General features: G+C 43.3%; 1 protein-coding gene across 2 annotated transcripts in view; it reads right to left on the bottom strand.

Annotated features, from left to right (window-relative positions):
* The window catches only part of BAHD1 (bromo adjacent homology domain containing 1), a 76517-nt gene extending 62170 nt beyond the window's left edge, over positions 1–14347 (bottom strand). Inside the window, exons 1-4 of one of the 2 annotated variants that reach the window (XM_045016157.1) lie at positions 14213–14347; positions 13624–13672; positions 12411–12531; positions 9228–9446 (exon numbers count right to left, since the gene is read on the bottom strand). The gene's annotated coding sequence lies outside the window, so the exon portion shown is untranslated. Of the gene's footprint in view, positions 1–6749; positions 7114–9227; positions 9447–12410; positions 12532–13623; positions 13673–14212 lie in introns of those variants that run through there. The other variant, XM_045016155.1, reaches the window with a different exon arrangement.
* Between the last annotated feature and the right edge of the window lie 5701 nt (positions 14348–20048).

Below are 20048 nucleotides of genomic sequence, written 5' to 3'. Positions count from 1 at the left end.
TCCTACATTAAACAATGCTACACCAAATACTCACATATACATCTGAGTGTAAAGAAAAATGCTTCATTGCGTTTTAGTCTTTCCTACTGGTGTAGGAAGAGACCACAGCATATTCAAGTCCCAAGACATCTAATTTGTGTACCAATCATTCCCAACACCAGTCACGTATAATAATATTACACCAACTCTCTCAGCATATTATAATGCTGTACCAAACATATGCATGGTATCAGCTGATACTAAAAACCATGCCAATAATCCATTTGGCTGCCATTTTCACAACATTTACCTATTTGAACTTAATTGTGTGTCTGCCTATGATTATAACTGAACATTTAACAATGTACTTATCAGTAAATGGCACCAAACCATACATGGTTAAAAAAAAATCCCTGAAGTGTTTTGGAACCAAACAGCCTTGCATTAGCGTAGAAGAACCAGAAAATGAAAATGAATAGAACCAGTTAATAGCAAGAGTGAAACTGACCGGCTTAATGAAATTCAGAGGTAAAAATAGCACAATTATTTTCCCCCCAGTGTTAAGCTGTTAACTCACAACTGGGAAAAGTGTATTAGGAAAGTGAAGTTTCTAGCCCTGTCAATCGCAACAACCTTAAAACATAAGTCTCTGGAAGCACTGCTGCCATGATGAGTCTGCATCCTGACACACCAGAGTATAAAAATATATGTTTCTACCTTTTCATCTTAATAGGTGTTTATTAGCTGCACTTCACTGCTAATGACATACTAGCTACAGACAAGTGCACTTGTTTAGTGCAGTTGGACCTATGGCACATTATGTGTCCTGACATTCCATAACTACTTGCTGCCAGAACACCTTCACCCTTCCATCAGCTACAAAGGCAATTATACAGCAAGCTGGTATAACTTGGCTTAGTGCTCTTAGCAGCGGGCCCATGCAAAATTTGAAGAGAGATCTGCATGTGCTGCTTAAGCTCAAGAGTTTTAGCTAAAACAGTGTAGCCTTTTATCAAAGGCTCACAGAATATTAAATGTAAATAAGTGATTAATTGGACACACAAGCAGTAGAATTAGTTTTACCCATCAAAGTTTTCCCTCATTTCAAGAGACCCTATCCAAATCTGTGCAACACAGAACACCTACTCTCGTTCAGGGAGTTTCATTACAAAACCTTTAATGGGACATCAATTTAAAGTATACTTCTACGTGAATTTTTAAAACTTACAGTGGAGCTACAACTGAGATTGAATAGAAGTTTATTTGGTAGTTTATTTATTTTGGGCAATTGAAGGCACTTTGTCTACTCAGTTTCACTCTTTCCCCTTTATACTGTTTCCCCTATTTTCGGGGGGAAGGGGTTCCCCACACAGCAATAGGAAAATGGGATTGTAAAAATCACAATAATTGGCAAAGGGGCAAAACCTGAACTCATTTTGAAACTATCAATAAAGACTCAATTTTGGTTTCATTTAAAATCCTTTTTCTTAAAATACGAGTGTATTTTGTTACTATGCCAATGGAAGAGTTATTTAAAAAAAAAAAAAAAGGAGAGAATAACCTAGATACTCCGCTGAAGTGTTTGTGACCCAAACATTTCAGTCTTCCTGCACTAGCACAAGAATGCAAAGTGAAATTGACTATTTTGTCCAAAACACTAAAATCTAACTTTATTTAAATCTTAACAAATAAAGGTGGTATGAGTAATATTTGTAAGGAAATTTGTTTTCGAGCCCCCCTCCTGCATTTCAGATTTATTTTTACTCAACAGTATGTAATCACTACTGAGGATCCACAACATGAACTTGAGTAGCGAAGACCACTATGATTTAACTTTTATATTAGCACACACAGACTAGGCACAGATCAGCTGCTATTGTTTGTGTATTTATACATATGTAAATAGCACTGTTTTGCCCCAGTTAAGAATGGCAATTCATTGTGTTAGGCACCATGCACATCCTAAGATATCTCCCCCCACCCAAGTGTTTACAATCTAAATCATGTTTTGATATTTACATTCTTTTTAAAGAACTGCTTACACAGCATTGTATCACAAATGCCACCTAAAACCAAGGTTTAAATAGGTTCCACACACTTGACAGTTTGGGGAAATATCTGAAGATAAGTACTAGACTGGCATTAGTGAATCATAGCCAATTTACTTGCTGTGAGCAATAAATTGCCTTGATGCTGAATGACATTTAAAAGTATGGCAAAGAGGAAAAAGCCCTTCAGAAATCCCATGGAATGTAGAGAGAAATCCCAAAAGATTTTTACTAACATTTCCCTAATAGTCATATACAATATTATCCCTGATCATGGCATATTCTGTGGTATAAAACGTAGAATGTTTATTTTAAGCATTTGTTGTTTTTTTCTTGTTTCAATGTTTGTTGACGTGCGTCCATTTTTCTGTAGAATGCTTCCAAGTTAACTTTACCATTTTTCTGAACTTCTGTTTTCATTTGATTATTCACAGGGAAGACACTTGAGACTTTTAATTAGTTTGATCGATTAACTATGAAGTGGGTTCTCTCTCCATGGTGAGTGAGTGAGTGTATTCCTCCCCACACACACACCAGGTCTGTTTTGTGGTGGCTTGGTGAATAGTAGATGGAGCAAAAACCTGTGTGGAGATGTGGGTGTGTAAAATATATTTGGACATTTTTGAGGATTCTCTTAAAGTTCTGACATACCAAGTCTGATCATCAGCAATAAATATACTAGTTTTCTTGTGGCCTGAATTTAATGACAGAATGTAACTACATGCCTATGTTTGCCCAGGATTTCTAATTATTTTTTTCAATTGTTTATTTTGGATAGGTCTGCTGTTAAGGGCTTGGTTTCAATACTGAAGTATATCAGGTCAGTGTTTGGAGAAGAGTATACATTTCCCAAATAATTATTCATCACCATCTCAGTAAAATAACCATGTACTGTACAAGCACATGAATAGCTGCTCACAATACACATTGCACAATGACAATTATTGCTAAGACATAACACTAAATGAATCCACTAGTTTCAACCAATGATGAAAACGAATAAAGGTAGCATAAAGATATCAGAGAGGAGACCCGACAGTGACAAAAGTTAAAATTTGTTTAAAAAGAAGTTATTGTAAGCCACTTTAAATGCAGTGATGCACAATCTCAGAGGCTTTGAAAGTAACCAATTCCAGCTAGAAATCCAGTATTATCAGCCCACAATGCTGCTATATCAAAAATGCATATCAACATTAATGTCAGAAATCTGAAGAGGGCTAAGTCATATTTTTTTCCCTCAAGATTTGAGCCCCATATTCAAATGTGTCAAATTTCAACATCAAATACTGATTCAACCAAGCCAAATGCTAAAGTAAGTGTGGGACTATTTTAGTCACTGGTTATAATTGTCGATTTCTCAAATGACAAAATCCATCATGGCACAAAAGTATTTTACTAAGGCAGTGGCACTGTATTGTTCAGTATAACTGTTTTAGTTGATAGCAAACTGGATCATCCAGATAAGATCCTACACATGAAGTTCCATGGTAAATTATTTTTCCCTCAGCAGTAATGCTGGGTCTTTAAGCTAAATTGTACATCTATAATCAAGGCTGTACTTCAGTGAGGTCAACCTAAATTCTGCATCAAGGACCCCGGATTCTGCAGCGCTCATCATACAGCAACCTGGAAACAGAGGCTGCTTCAGCTCCATTTAAAAACAGAGTGATTTACTGAATTAAATATGAAAATGAATACAAACAATTAATGCAACATTCCAGGTATTTAATCTGACTAAGTTAAAAATTAAAATTAGTTTAACATAATTTTGTATTGAAGTTGCAAAACTGCATCATAGAAGTTGTCAAGGAATCTGAAGTTTTTGGCAGCTCAGCAGGGGACAGTTGGGGTATTTGGCAGTTGAGAAAGTGTGGGGAATGATTTCAGATTGTGGGATAGGCACATTATTAGCTGGATATTTCTGCTAAAATGATCACCAGTGAACTAGTTAATGCTGGCATTTTAGTTATAATTAGATTTCAAAGGAAATGCATAGTGCCCAGTGCATCACATTCAGAAGGTTTGCTTCACAACCATAAGGGCTAGAAACTTACATTTTTTTAAATGAAAGCTCAGATTCTGGAGCAGTTTTGCAGACAGAATCACAGAATACAGTGAGCTCTGCTTAGAAGTAGTAGTCTGGAATTATCATATTCTAATTGTAACAGATTGATGGATAGGTCAATTAACTGTAGTACCAACTGCCCAAAAATGTTTTCTTAAAAGTTCATCTGCTCCTGATGATTATAACTTCAGATGTGGAATAAGTATCAGCAGTAGCTGTACTCTTAAGAAAAACCTGTTTGCAGGCTACTGTCTCTTTAGAAAAATGTACCATACAGGCAAAATAAGTTCTAAATTTAACATTTTCAAAGTTGTCTCATAAAATATCACTTGATCTTTTTAAAGAGATTGGGTTGCCATGATGCACCGTAGAAGGAATAGGAATAACTTGGGATTTTAGCATCTCCATTTATCCAGCTCACTGGTTCTCGAATCGTAGTCCAGAGAGCACTTGCTAGTCTACAGAGATCTGGCCAGTCACATGGTGCTGGCTCCTGTGTCTTGCAGAAGCAGCTGGAAAGAAGGAGCCAGTGAAGCTGCCTCTATTAGAAGCCACTGCTACACAAAAGAAACAAGCTTCTCTCAGCAATGAGAGCCACCAACAGGAGAGAGAATATCCAGGACGATGGGAACCATGCAAATGGGCAGCATGTGTAGGGGAAGAGGAGGAACGTTTAAAGTGAAGAGCAAAGGAGACAGTGGATTTAATCCACATATACCCCAAAAAGAACAAAGCCTTATTACAGTAAAGTCAGTTAAATGCAATAAATACTCTAATATTACTGTATATAAACTATTGCCTTAGTTGCCAGACAATTAATTCAAAATAAAGGAATGGTTCAGTCACTCTATTAACACATGATCTACACCATAAGAAAGTTTGAGAACTTATCTACTTAATGAACATTTATTCTTAGTGTAGTTATTCTAATTTCTGGCATATTCATAAAATCAATCTGCTCACAATAAGCCCCACAAGCTAAATACCGACCATTATACACACACACCTTTCAAACTTCCATTCAACTATAAAACTGATTTAGTGCCTTAGATCTTACTTTAAAGATACTTGAAAATAAACACTATCATGAAACACCAAAAGCCCTTATACTTGCATAAGAAATTATATAGTGAGCACATACAACCTGCTCTCCATCTATTTAGGTGTTCCATCTAATGTACTCACAAATCCAAACTCAGCATTTCGCCCTGGAATCATGTTAGGATAACCATAATCTTTCCTTGGAGCGGGAGACAAATGACACCTTGTTTTCATTCTCTGTGGGCAGTCCACTACTCTAACAAATACCTTCTCCATTTTTCTTAACATGGTGTTGCTTCAAACACATGCACCACAGGATATACAAACTTAAGTTTATGCTTTCCCCCCTTGCAAACACACATCACCTGAATTAATATCAAGTAATTCTGTTTCTTGCTCTTTCCAGAGAAAACCCATCAAGATTCATTTTCAAACATTTTTCCCTTTAAGACTGTAATGCTTAGTCACTTCTACAGTTTTTTTCCCCCGTTTTAAATTGCCTGTCAAGTTGCCCAACATCTAGGAATCAACCATTCTATTTGTCTTTGTCCTTTAGAGCCATTTTAATAAGGACATCTGTCTCAGATATTTCCTCCCCCCCCTCAAAAAAAATAAAGTTTCTGTATAGATTTTGTAACCCTCTCAGAATTAACAAATTGTAAAATATTCCTATGACTTTAGAGAGAAAGAGGAAAAGAAAAAAATAGCTGGCCAAGGAGCACAAACCCCATTTGTATGCTTCCCCCTGAGCCCATCACATGCCTTCTCCACATCATTTGGAGTTTCCAAGTTAATTGTTTTATTACATAACTTTAAACCTAAAGCTAATCCCAGAGCAAAACAGCCTGGTCACAGATATGATATGGCACTGATACCACCAGGCACTCACAACCAGAGCTCAACCCACCTGCCACAAAGGCCATTTCCTCTACTCTCTGGGGAAAGGGAAGCCACTCAGACAGCAGGGTGATGGGCGGGGTAAAATGCAAACAACCCACTGTGTCCTTCAGCTCGCCCAAGTGCCAGCCTGGAGCAGGATGCCCTTTGCGGTCAGATCGCCCCCCATCTCCCAGCCTAAGGGTTACAGACCCGCCCGCCCCCGCCTCGCAAGCTCAGGAGAGAGCGAGTGTCCGAGGGGGCAGCTCCTTACAGGGGCTGAGCTCTGGGAGGCCGCCGCGGCCGGATCCCCCACCCCGAGCACACGCGGAGATCGCAGGGCGGGGGAGGTGGGGGGGAAGAAAAGGCTCCGCCGCCCCAACCCCACATTGTCACCTCACGCCGCCGAGCACGAGCCGCCCGCCCACATCGGGCAGAGGACCCCCCCCCCGGGCTCGGATACCCGCCGGAGTAAACCGGCCCCCGCCTCCCCCAGCCGGATCCGGGCGGAAAGTTCCTCGTCTTCCCGACCCGACCCGGCGCCCTGGGCAGGGGCGTCCCGCAGGAACCGCCTCGGGGGCGGCGGGAGCTGCATCCCCTCCCCTCGGCGGCACCTGTTCCCATCACCCCGCTCCGCAATGGAAGTTACCCGGGGAGACGGAGCCAGCCAAGCGCCACTGCCTCCGTCGTGCGGGATCCCGGGGCGGGCGGAGCCCCGAGCACCATCGCGTGGGACTCACCGCCGCGCTCTCCCGCGCTGCTCCGTGGCCGGGCCGGCCCGTCGGGGCCCAGGGCAGCCGGAGGCCCCGGCCGGGATGGAATCCAGCAGCTGGACCCCCCCCTGGGGCGCCCGAGTCCCGGGCTCCACGCTGCTGCGTCAGCGCCGCCGCCGCCGCCTCCCCCTCCTCCGGAGCCTCCCGGCTGCGGGATGGGGATGGGGCGGCCCCCCGGGGCGTCGCGATCAGGCTCCTCCCTCTCGCCGCGGCAGCCCAGCGCACACAGGCCGGGAGCAGGCGGCCACTACGGCTGGGACAAGAGGCTCCTCCGCCGCTGCCGCTCGGCTCTAACTCCCGAAAGCAGCAAGCCCCTCCGTCCTCCTTCCTGCTTCCTCGTCCGCAGCCAATCAGCGCCCTCCCAACCAGGCCGCTTCTCCACAGCCGCCAATCACACGGGCTCCTGCCAGCCAATCCCGGCTCCCGCCACCCCCCCGAGCCGGGCCAAGCGCCCCCCCACCACAACCGGGTCCCAGCGCAGGAGGCTCCCAGCAGCCACGGCATGGCCACCACCGCCCCAGAGCGGGGGAGGGGCCAGCTCCACACGAGCCTCAGCATCCCCCGCGGAGCATCGCTGGGCGAGTCCCCCACCCAGCCCGACTGCCTGCGAGCCCTCTAGAATCCCTTCCTCATCCCACACCCCCCTGTAGCCCCCTGCACCCCATCCCTTCCTGTATTCCCCCGAGTCTCGTCCACTGCCCCTCAGCATCCCCCTACCACACCCCCGGTCCCATCCAAACCTGCCTACAAGCGCCCTACATCGTGTCCCACCCCCACTCAAGCTCTGCTGCACCCTCTCTTCCCAATCCAAACCGTCTCCCCCATCGCTTGCCCCTCCCCATCCCACAGAGATCCTTAACTAGACCCTCATGCCTGACCCACTGAAAACCATTCCTAGCCTAGTCACTGCACCAGCCTGCCACCCACTCGCCTCCCTTGTGACTCTACACCTGGGTCTCCATCCCCTCACTGAGCTTCCAGAGCCAGTCTCCCACCGTCCAGCACTTCCCTTGCCTTGGACGAGCTCTCTGCTGCACTCTCATTCCTTTCCCATCCCAGAGTATGTATAACCAGGTCACTGACATTCCATGGAGCCTTCAGTTGTGTCTACTCCCCCTACACGACTGCCATATTCAGGTCACTGACTCAACTTGTCAGTCAACCTCCAATACTTCCTCTCCAGCCAGAGGAGCCCTCTGTGCACTCTGCTTGGCAGTTTGTGATCTGGGATATGGTCTACATGTTAAACTAATCCTACCTTCCCCACCTGTATATTCCTGGAAGCTGGAATATAGCTGGAAGCGAACTGAATTTACTAGCAATTGCTGTATTAACCTACAATCAGGCAGACTAGAAATAGAGGAGATGATCATGTCAACACTTATACCTTAAATTGGATTCCCAAAAGGTGGTCTGGTCACATGCTGGCTTCTCTTTTCCACCTGTTAAATTGCATTTTAAAAAAGTAAAGATACATGAAACACTTTCCTGTTTAAGGAACTGTAGTTGCCACAAAGATGTTGTGTGATTTTGAATGACAGAAGCAGTCCGCAATACAGTCTTTGTATTAAGTATGTCCCATACTATGAAAAAATGGGAACCCTTGGGTTAAAGCAATACCTGTTAACCACACATTTATCTAGTTATTCTATTAAACTAGCCCTCGCCAATGATTACTGCAAATCATAAACAGGCATACTATTAAATGAAAGAATTACTGTTAATGCTGAGAATTCAAGCATTCACATATAGAGGAAATAGCCAACATTAAGATTCCTACCACTGTAATAACTTTGTATACCCTGTAAAATATATTATAGGTTACACAGTAATATGATAAGGTTTGCAATTCAGAAGGTAAAGTACTATATTTGAATAATGTGACTGAGTTAACACTGTGGTAAAACCTTAACTTTTGAGATTTCCTAAGGTGAGTTCTTGATTTTGTGACTTTAACATCACATCAATGCTAATTTTTGTAGTTGATTTTCTCAAGTGCTGAAAACACCACCACCACCACCACCTCACAGCGGACTTTTGCCTGACACTTTGAAGTGAGGTGGCTATAACTAATGGATTCTTTAATAAAGATATCCTTAATTGACGGCCTGCCCTACGCTTCGGTATCTTTACAAATGCATCCTCCCCAAATCACCAACTATTCAAATGTGTAAGTTAATCAAAGGCAAAGATGGAAAAGATATACTTTCCTTTAACTGCAAGTTGGAACAATTTTGTTTAAATTTTCCCAAAATAAACATTCATTTTTCAGCTGAGACCAATCTGAAAAATTTTGAAGCAGAAAGAGAAAAGAAAAGTTAGTTCAGGAAAGTTATAACCAATTGGAAAAAGCGGCAGTAGTATAGAAACCAGAACTCAGCTTTACCTATAAGTGATCACTACTAGCAACCCATGTAAAGATAAATAGCAATAAAACACTTTTACCAGTATTTACATTGCAGTGTCTTCAATATAATCATGGTTCTTCAATGCTTTCCCCATTTACATTGTTTCCCCTTTTCATTCAAGGTGTAGATCAGATTACTTTTCTCCTGGTACGCAGCATGGCAGAACAAATGAAGACTACACTGCTGCCTATACAGATATTTGTAAACTGGGTCATGCAAGCATGAACATCTGATGGCAGGGATGGGCTCCTGGATGCTGTGGAGAAATATGAAAATAAGAAGCGTTATAGAAAACCAACCCCTGCTGCCCTATCACCATCTGTAGGAACCCATTTTCTAGCTCCCCAATTACCAGTATTTAACACTGTCATAGCACAAACAAAGGCAAACTCCCTCTTTGAGAGATTAGATGGCAGGTGATTGTGACTTCTCACAGAAATGGAGGCACAAAGAAAATTTCCCCCTTATTGGTTCATTGGCACAAACTCCTTTTGTAAACAGTTTTGTAAGCCAGTATCAGCAACTTTCCTGTTCCTTCAGGGGGAGGCCAATTTTACTCATTAGCCAGGAGGGATCAACTGCCACAGAAACCTCCCACTCCTGTATTCCATACCTTCTCCCACTGAAGGGGCACATTAATAGCAACAGAGGGGAAAGGGATCACCCCATATGTGTATCGTGACATATGGGGCAGTTTCTTCTGCTCTTGCAGCCATTGAGACAATCATTACAGTAAACACATCAGTTAAGAGTCTGTGTCTTACATATTTTAGTGGAAGTGCTGCTGTCACTAAGGGCTTGCTTTTGTAATCATCTACTGCCATTCCATAATAGGAGGATCCTACCACACAACCCCCTTTCTGTTTTTAAGGAGAAAATTCTATTTTTAAAAAAACATACTTTATCACCAGACTCAGCACTCCCCCAACAACGGGGCACCAGGGACAAAGTGTTGTCTAGGACCATCTCTGGAGGCCAGCCATGGGACTGGCCATTGCAAGCAGAATGCTTCTTCAAAGCAGTGGTCCTTAGCTGCACTATCCAGCCTTGACAGGCTGCAAGAAGGAAATGATGCCCCCAAACAGATAGCCTGAAGTAGTGACTGGAGCCAGTACCAGGGCATTACCATTGATAGTCAAGTTTCTACTGGATTCATCATCTACATGTCTTTTCCCATTCCTGGCCACTCTAAGCAGAGTGGGTGGTATTTCCAAACAAGGCGACAGCTGTCTCCTGAGGAGCTGCAGTGAGAGCCACATAATATGTGATTTACAAATTGGAAGTTATAAAAAGCAATATCCATTTTCTCAAAGATAAAAAGGTGTGTTACTTTCACTGAGATTAGGGCAGGAGATACATGCTCTCCGATTTCCACCAACTCACCCCCGTGCTAGCCACATATTGAAACTTATCCATCAGTTTTAACATGTTTGCCGTTCATTTCACTCCCACTACAGTTCAGGAGGACTTTGGGAAGCAAGCACATGCCACACAGGATAGCCCAATCACAATGTAAGAGTATGTCTAAATAGTAGGTGTACACCAATGAACAGACAGTGTCAACTAAGCCTTAAAAAACTAGGTTAAAATAACATTTACAGATCTGGTTGGAATTCAGCAAAACCCAAGGAAAGTTAAGAGGCTGAAATACTCTTTTTCCATTTGGGCCTGGATACCGTAACCTACAATTGCTGATCATGCATACCGTGTTTTGAAATCCTTGCTGTGCCTGAGTGAATTGGGCTAAGAGGTAAAAGGGCACATTTCAACCAATTGGAGATACTGATCCACTTTCTAAACTACACCCCACCCCGCCTCCCCCAACTTATTATTTCCTTAGGCAGTGTGTGTAGATGTAAAATTTATTTTAAGACACACCTCTGCAGTCTTCTGTTCAATCATCTACCTGCCACTTCAATGAGACAGGGCAACTCCTCTCAACAACCAGGATTTGTAAGCTACCGATAAAGTCTCCACATGATGGTAAGTAATTGTCTGAGTCTACCACACAGTGTACAGCAATGATTTCACACATGCAAGGGACCAGAGTAGGGTTCATTGATGGTATATTTTTCCAGGCCAGCCATCCCCAGAGCAAGTGGTCAGCCACTACTAGATGTTACTATGGTGAACATTGACACAGGCACTTGAACCTAGCACACTGGCAAATTACCATGAAAACTAACCAACATGCTTTTGGACTGAGCTATGATAACTGATTATATGAGGCCTGATTGAACTTTCATTTGAAACCTGACCTCTCCAGCAAAGACATGTACACTACCTGTGACAATGGTACAGAAGCTAGACATGAGGCTGCCGGAAAAATTTGCTACCATCTTTGATAAAGAACAACCCTTTCTTCTCTCCCTCCCCCTCAAGATTTATCAGCTATACTGCTGAGAGCCACAGGGGATTTACAGTAGCAATTGGCCTTCATCCAATAACATAGCCACCTTTGTAAGATCCTTGTGTTTTGAGATGCTCAGAAGACAAGCTCTGTAGAAGTGCACAGTGCTAACACTAATTTTTCTCCTCCTTTAAGGTAGCATTAAAATAGAAAACAGTCAATTCACAGAAGCATATAGAGATGATAGTGCAGTCTATCTTATGACTACTTAAAGTATATGCATACTATGTACTCTGAAGACCGTAATGGTTGTAAAGGAACACACAGTCTCATATAGATCCATAAACTTACTAAAGAGTTGATTTCTAACGTGACAGCATGCAACAGCCCCTCAATCAGATCAGACTTTTCAGAATCACGACTGCTCTCGGACCTGCTTCCCTTATGCTTTAGCAACTTTATTACAGTTTGGCATTTAAAGAAAGATGGGGGGAAAGGAGGGAAAACATTCCCATTATACCTTTATTTCACCTCTTCCCTCAAGAGTCCTGTAGCACAGCAACATATCCTCAGGGCATGCAGTTACCCTCCCCAAACCCATCAATGCTGGTGAGCGTCAGCTAAAGGGAGTCACCCAAGGGTAAAGGGTATTCCCTGTCCCCAGGGGCTGAGTGCTGCCTACACAGTGCTCCCAACCTGAAGAGTGAGAGAGTCAACCTTTGAGAGTCAGCAGTATATTTTACCACTGGACTACCAAGCTGTCCTATACATTTTAAAAACAGGCTCTCTCTCTATCTAGTGAGCAGCAGCAATAGGTTAACTAAGGTACTGGCCAAATGCAAAGCACAGAATCTAACAGAGTTATCTCACCTTATTCTCCAGAAGTGTTTTAATGACTCTGCAGCAATACCACTGTGGACTGTGATTTCAACTAAGGAGGATCACATCTGGTCAATACTTGGATTGGAAACTGACAGGATTTGGAGATGCTCTGAAATAATTTAGGATTATGAATACTGTATGTTGACTTCATTAGTGGGATGTATACTGTATGGATATATTGGTTTAGTTTAATAGGGGGTCTGTAAGGAAAAAAAACAAGCAGAAAGGAAAAAGAATGACTCAAGATAGGCCATTTCTCCACAAATGCTCGAGGGTTAAGAGACAGTGCCATACAGGGAAAGGGGTGCACACACCTTGAGATCAAAAGGACCACAGCAGTTTAGAAAGACTCTCTTAAGAGAGGAGATGAGGGAGATGTTTGGAGGAATTAGGATGAGATACAAGCACCCAATAGGGGGTATGAACAAATTAGCCCTACCTAGCTTCCACGAGGCAAGGACAAACCTTTACGTAAAATAGACACGCACAAAGACGGCTTAAAATCCCTTTTCTCTAAAGCTTTGCTCTTACTGTTAAAACACACAATGCTTTGGTTTTAGGAAGGCTGTTTGGCCACTATATTCACCACTGGCCACACAACTCCTGACAGGAAGAACCACAGGTGCCAGAACTCAGTCCAATCTGCTGGGTAAGCATGGTTGATACATAGTGCTGTAGCCCAGGGCCCAGTCAAAGTGTGCCAATTGTAGAATGTCATCCCAGGAGAGGTAATGGCATGAGGTGTGTCAACTGTGAGGGTGCTCTCAGAGACCAGAAAGGGGACAGAGGTGCAGCTAACCCTGTAACCATGACAGAAACTTCCAAGGAAACAGGTGCTAGCAGGAATTGGTGCTTATGATTCAGTAGATGGCACTCTTCCCTTTGAGTCCGTACTGAACCAATACCCCAACATGATGTTAGGGGTCACTGTGCTGCTGGACGTTCCATCCTTCAAATGAGACAGAAAACTGAGTTCCTGACTACTTTTGGTCAGTGAAGATCAAGACACAAAAGGATGGGTGTGAACAAGGGTGCCTTGATCAAAGCTTAACTCGGGTAATTAAACTGCAATTTCTTAAATTCCCCTTTCAGTTTCAACTGGAGAAGTTATTCTGTTCCTAATACATATAACCCTTCTCCCCACCACCACATATCACACAAACACCCTTGTTGATTCACAATAGCGTGTGCATACACATACCCTGTACGCAGTAGCTGCCATGCATTCTCCCTTAGGTGTGGCTGCCTTTCTACAATGAATGAGATATCTGGATTTAGACTACATGAAGCACGGTGGGATCCCTCTCTCACTAACAGTGTCCTGCTGCTATCATTTTAAGACACCCTCTTGGGCAATAGTTTCTGCGGGCTAGAGGGGCATATGTAAATTAATCTCACTTCCCACACAGTGATGTAGTACGTTTAGGAATGAGGGAGGCCAAGAGACACAAATGAAAAAGTTAGATTTCCTAAAGGTTGCTTTATTAATCTACATCTAGGCAAATCTGGAATTAAATTAGCTAAATTATCTCTATCCCTTAATAACTGATCAGTAATTGTTAATAAGAAGTTTTTCCAGTTACACTATTAAATCAAACTACCTCTACAAGAAATAAGCACATTGTTAGACACTTGTTTCTCGCTCAAACAGCAATACATGCACTTTCCAGCATTTAGAGTGCAAATTTTTCAGTTTAACTGTTGCCTAAGAGAAACTTGTCAATGTACATGCTATTCCATTTACAATTAAGTGTCACCTCCTCATTCAGGGTGCAGGACAGGTAACTTACCTCTTTCAAGGATGCAGGATATCAGAACATCTGGAGACCAGGCCAAGACAGCAACCCCTCTGTATCTGATGGAGAAGTAGAAGAACTGGAATTGACAGAGAAAGCAGACTTAGACCCTGCATCACCAGAGTTGTCTCTGGCACGCTTCATATAGCCACTTTCTCCTTTGGGACATTGACTATTTAAACTTCTTTTCTTGTCCCTTCCACAGCCATCAATTACACTCTCAAAGAAAGGGAGGTGGAGAGGAAATAATGTAATCATTGGTTACAATACAAGATAGCTGGCTATCTACTACTCCCTAACCAACATCACAGGAACCCCATGAGAGTGGTTTTTCTCATTAACGATGAAGAATGAGCTGCCAATGCCCAACTGTCACAGAACATTCCGATTCCTGTAAAGGGAACAACATCCAAAACATTCTGCTTGTTGTCTGAATAGCAGCAGAGGGGAATAAATATCCCTTTGTTTGTTGACTCACCATTTGAAATGTGCTGGTATAGGCAGTAGCAGTGTTTACTAACCTGCTGTCACAGTCATCTCCATAGCCAGTGAAGGCCTGGTTGTAGTTTCCTGTGGCCTCCCAGTAGCAGGGTGGCTCCAAGGAAGTTACAAAACGACAGGAATTGAGAGAAGCTGAAGGCTTGATTCTCCACAGCTGTGCACCTTATGCAGTCATTTATGCCTGTACAAAAGGGACAGGTACCAGTGGAGACTGGGATGGGGGCAGGAAAAGGAAAGAAAGGCAGTGGAGAAAGACAACACCGATTAAGGAAAGAAAATGGTATGACAAAGGAAGAGAATGGCTTTAGAAAAGAGGGAGTTATGTTTCTTTATTCCCAATTACCCAAACAATCGTTCAGTTAACAACTTTAACTGGATAAAAAGAAACAGACAATGGGAATATATAACAAATGGATCAACTAAGTGTGGCCAGAGAGTCCTTCAAACAAACACTACAGCAGAGAAGATGACAAGCTGCCTGTATGCCACCCTCTCATACCCCTCTATTTAAGGGACTCCCAGTCCCTGCAATCCCACATCCCACCCCCATGCCAGGGGCTTGGTGTCTCTGCCACGCCCTCTCCCCCCATACCATTTAACCCTTTTCTCTATTCCCCTTATGGCAGGGGCTCCATGTGTGCCCCCCAGCTCCCTATTTCCTTATCCCATCTCCACTCCCACCTCTCCAGGACCCTGTTTCTTCCCCACCCTGATTTTCCCTCCCTGTCTCCACTCCAGGTCTCTGCTTCTACACCCATCTATTCAGTCTTCCATCTCCTGAGTCCCTGCTTCCCTTATCACCACCCCCACTCCCCTCCCACCATTCTCTTGTAGGTCTCTGCTTTGCCCCTCACACCCACTCTCCTGCCCACCTCCTTCCCCTCCCCCACCAGCCCCCAGTTCTCTCCCAGCCTCTGCTTCTCCATCACCACTGGCCCACACCCTCTCCAGGTCCCTGCTCCCCCCCCCCCATCACCAACAGCCCATCTGTCTGGTCCCTGCTACTTCCCCCTACCATGGCTATTTCCTCCTCCCCCTCTGGGTCCCCATTCCCTCCACAAACACACTTCCTCCCATACCCCCCACTCTCTGCTTCACACCCTCTCTGTAAGGTGGTCTTATTTCTGATGGAGTCCAGACAATAGTGTGCTCCCCAGCAAATTAAGCTGCCACCTCTAATATGTGTAGGCATCAGAATCCTCTGCCTGCAGCACCAGGCAGTCTTGGGGCATCGGTTTCTGTGAATCAATGTTCAAATCTGCACCAAACTCACTAGGCTTGTGCCCACTGCTGCCTAGGACTTTCCCTGAAATTTTGGAATTGATCAGATAAGGCATTGCAAAGTTACCACATCACAGACAACTGGCTTCACTTGGCCAAAACTGCAGGCTTTCATATGCAGCAGTTGCTTCTGCAGCCTCAAAGTAGACAATGTCCCTCTTTTTATGCTATTAGCCTCAGGACTAGCCAACCACTGCAAACTGACTTCTTGGGCTGGCCTATAGCAACCAAGAACATCACCCTGACCACACAGTCTGTGAGAGGCAGGAAGAAGTGTCTCTTCCTCCAAGAGCATGAGATCCCACCTGAATCCTGACCAGAACCACTAATGGGGAATTCCCATTACACTTGCTGCTTGCAATTAAGTAGGATCTATATGAAGTAGGACAACAAACGTAAAACTGTTGTAAGCAGCTGCTTCTAGTGTATTGCTATCAGTATTCTTGAGAACCCCTACTCTAACCATTTCCTAGATCAGCTTTAATGGGTTCCAGGGAAAGCCTTATCCAGCCTTCCTTGGCTGGAAGTCATAACATGGTGCTTTTGGAGACCAGGTAAGATCCTGACAAGATTTCTTCCTGACACCAAGCAGTTGCTGGGATCACAAAAAACTTGAGTTAAGTAGATCTAGGGTGACCAGGTAGCAAGTGTAAAACATCGGGACAAGGAGTGTGGGGTAATAGACACCTATATAAGAAAAAGCCCCCAAAATTGGGACTGTACCTATACAATCAGGATATCTGGTCACCCTAAATCGATCCCTTCTGATACCAATATTTGAAATTATATCATTGCCATACTTACATTTCAATGCATCAATTTGCTGTATTAAAGGGATTCTTCTTATGTTACAGCTTCAATAATCCCCCTCAGAAAAGTCACAGATTTCCATTGCAATCTATTGATGTGTTAGACGTTCGCAAAATCCAATATCCTCATTTAACCTGGATTTCTGCATAGACTTGCAGTTTTAAAAAATCAACCTGTTTGCTCTAAGCAAGAAGAATCTGGCAGCACATCACTCATCTCTCCATAAGGTTGGGGGTTCAAATAACACTGTATGTTGGAGAGAACCAGATCCTTCCACAAACATCATAAAAACCAAAATAAAAACTCCATGTACAGGTTAGTGCAGGGGGAGTGGAACTGAAAGGGGGCAGCTCTCAGTAGAATTAGGACCCATACAATAAAATATAAAAACTACATTCCCAAGAAGCTTCAGTTTGAAACCTATAGAAAAACACAGTAACATATTCCCACCTGTGTGGAGGGATATAGAGTCCTATTCCTTACAGACTGAAATGTAAGTAACTATCAACCCCTTAGCAGATCAATTTTATACACTGATAGGTGTTTAAATGTACTGCACACAGATTAATTGAACAGAAGACTTTCAGTTTCATTTACTGAAGATGACAACCAACCCCACTCCCTCATCCCAGCCAAATACAAATAAATTACTAGCTTTCCCAGCCTAGACTGAGGTGCTTTTAAATTAGAACTAGGGAATATCACAGTTGTACACATGCTGCAGGCACCTTTATTTTCTATCAGAAACTCCTCTACACTTCCTGGGACTAAAATGAGAAACAGCCACTTAGTCAGACTTTTGTACCTGGTTCAATTTACCCGGAACCCCTCCCTTGTAAAGTTCTCCCTTCCCACCCCTTGCAGGGATATCTTTAAATGACCAGACTCTAAACCAGTGAGCATACAAATATCCAAATCAGCTGAGTCAGCCCTACCCCACCTGATGCAGAGCAGCCTCAGCATAAAAGGTGCTCACACTGCACCGTCTACTGCTTAAAGAGACAGTTTCCATTCCTTTTTCACAGAGGAATAGCGAGTAAATACTGCAGGCCAAATTAATTTCTGATGGAACTCTACTCACTTACTTGGAATTACATTACATTGAGGGTAAATTTGGACATCAGTGTTTAGCTACACAATATATCACCTTTAGTTACAGATGCTTTTTCTTTTGAGACCTCTACTTAAACATCAACTTTTCTGTATTCTTTTCATAGTGATTTTTCCTCCTTTTCCATGAAATGTAATATAGCCTTTGCCCTGATGAGGGCATATTAGAAACAGGCTCAGTGTGGGAGATCTATCAGCCAGCATGAAGGTGCCATATAAATCTGAGATATTTTATTTACCTGGAAAAATGGCAAATAAATAGCACCATGTGTGATTACTGGATAATTGGAACTCCAGACTTTACATAAAATAAGATCTTTAGTACAGTTATTGTGCTTTTCACCCAAAGGTCTCAAAGCACTTCACAAAGGTGTATGTAAACTTCATTAGTCACATTTTACAGGAGGGGAAACTGAGGCACAGAGACGTGAAATGTCACAGTGGGTAAACAGCACAGGTGAGAATAAAGACATGGATTCAGAAAACATGCTTAAGCAAATGCTTAAAAGTTTAACACATACCTAAGTACTATCCTGAATTGCAATGGACTTAAACTTTGAACTGGATCATGCTATCATTAGTGAAAATTCATCTGCACAATCAGATGTTTAACCATCCCTAGATAACAATTATTTTATAAAGTGTGATTCACAAAAAACTGTAGTAAGGCTGTAGTAATATGAACATGAAACACATGTCCCAAGCAGACAATATAGTACATAAAACAAACAGCAGTTACATGATCTGCAAAATGAAATTTGAAATGATAGATTTGCAGTGGCCTTGGAATGCTGATGCAGTTGTTCCCAGAGCACAGACGAGGGCTCTATGGTATAAAGCTACAATCAGTAAAAGCCAGAGCCCTGTCATTTGTTGATGAGTGCCAGTGGATACAATTGGTTCAGATAAGTCAGTGGGTTCAAAGACACAAAGGGTATGTCTGCAGTGCAATATAAGCCCAGGGTTTGAACGCAGGCCCAGGCCTAACCCCCTTCCATCTACACACATATTGCATTAATCCAGGGGTCTGACTCAGGGTCCCAGGCCCCCATGGGATGGAGGGTCCAAGCCTGAGTCAAGATGGGGCCCAGGGTTCAAGCCCTACTGCTTTGCAATGTAGACACAGTCCCACTGGACTCATGCTCTGGGTGTCCACCAAAAGTATTCCACCATCCCTTGGACTGACTTTCATTGACCTCTCTGGACAGTCAAGTTTGGTGGACAGTCAGGTTTTCCCACACTACCCCACGAACAAATGGCTAGAGTGGCCATATTTCAGGGGAGCTCTAGAAAGTCTGAGATGGTTGGTTGGACTGAGGTTGGTGTGCTGAGCCCCAGGTTCAGGAGCAGGTTAGAAAATTCTTAACATAGGGGTGACAATCAGTGTAGACGCTCAAGCTCTAGGTTCTCGAAGCCAGATCTGCTGACTCAAGTTGTACTAACCCTAGGCTTACACTGCAGTGCACATGTATCCTCTGAAATTAAGTAAAAGGTCCATGGGTGCAAGGGCTCAGTGCAACACATGTATGCAGAGGGAAAGCAGATGCAACACCAAGAAAGCTACATCTCTTTCCTGTCTTCATTTGCCAAGTACACAGGGACTCAGTCTGGCATGTATACATTTCAATTACATTTACAGCTATTTCCAGGTCCCTTTATGCTGCCAGAGTGGAAGGATGGTCCAGTGGGTAGGTGCTAGCCTCAGACTCAGAAGACCTGGGATTCAATTCTCCACCAGAGACTTCCTTTATGAGCTTGGGTAAGTTGCTCTGCCCCTTATCCACAAAGCTATTTAGGCTTCCAGCTTCCATTGAAATCATTGGAACCCTGAAATCAATGGAAGTTGGGGCCCTAACTACCTTTGAAGGTTTGGGCCTCTGTGCCCTATCTGTAAAACAGGAATAATCGCACTCTGCTATCTCTCCGTAGTGTTGTGAGGATAACTTCATTAAAGACTGGTTTCAGAGTAGCAGCCGTATTAGTCTGTATCCGCAAAAAGAACAGGAGTACTTGTGGCACCTTAGAGACTAACAAATTTATTTGAGCATAAGCTTTCGTGGGCTACAGCATAGATGCATAGAATGGAACATATAGTGAGGAGATACATATACATACAGAGAACATGAAA

Source organism: Mauremys mutica, chromosome 4, assembly GCF_020497125.1.
Source record: "Mauremys mutica isolate MM-2020 ecotype Southern chromosome 4, ASM2049712v1, whole genome shotgun sequence".
Lineage (NCBI taxonomy): Eukaryota > Metazoa > Chordata > Testudines > Geoemydidae > Mauremys > Mauremys mutica.
Note: the sequence above shows the minus strand (reverse complement) of the source record. Positions and strands in the feature narration are given on the sequence as shown.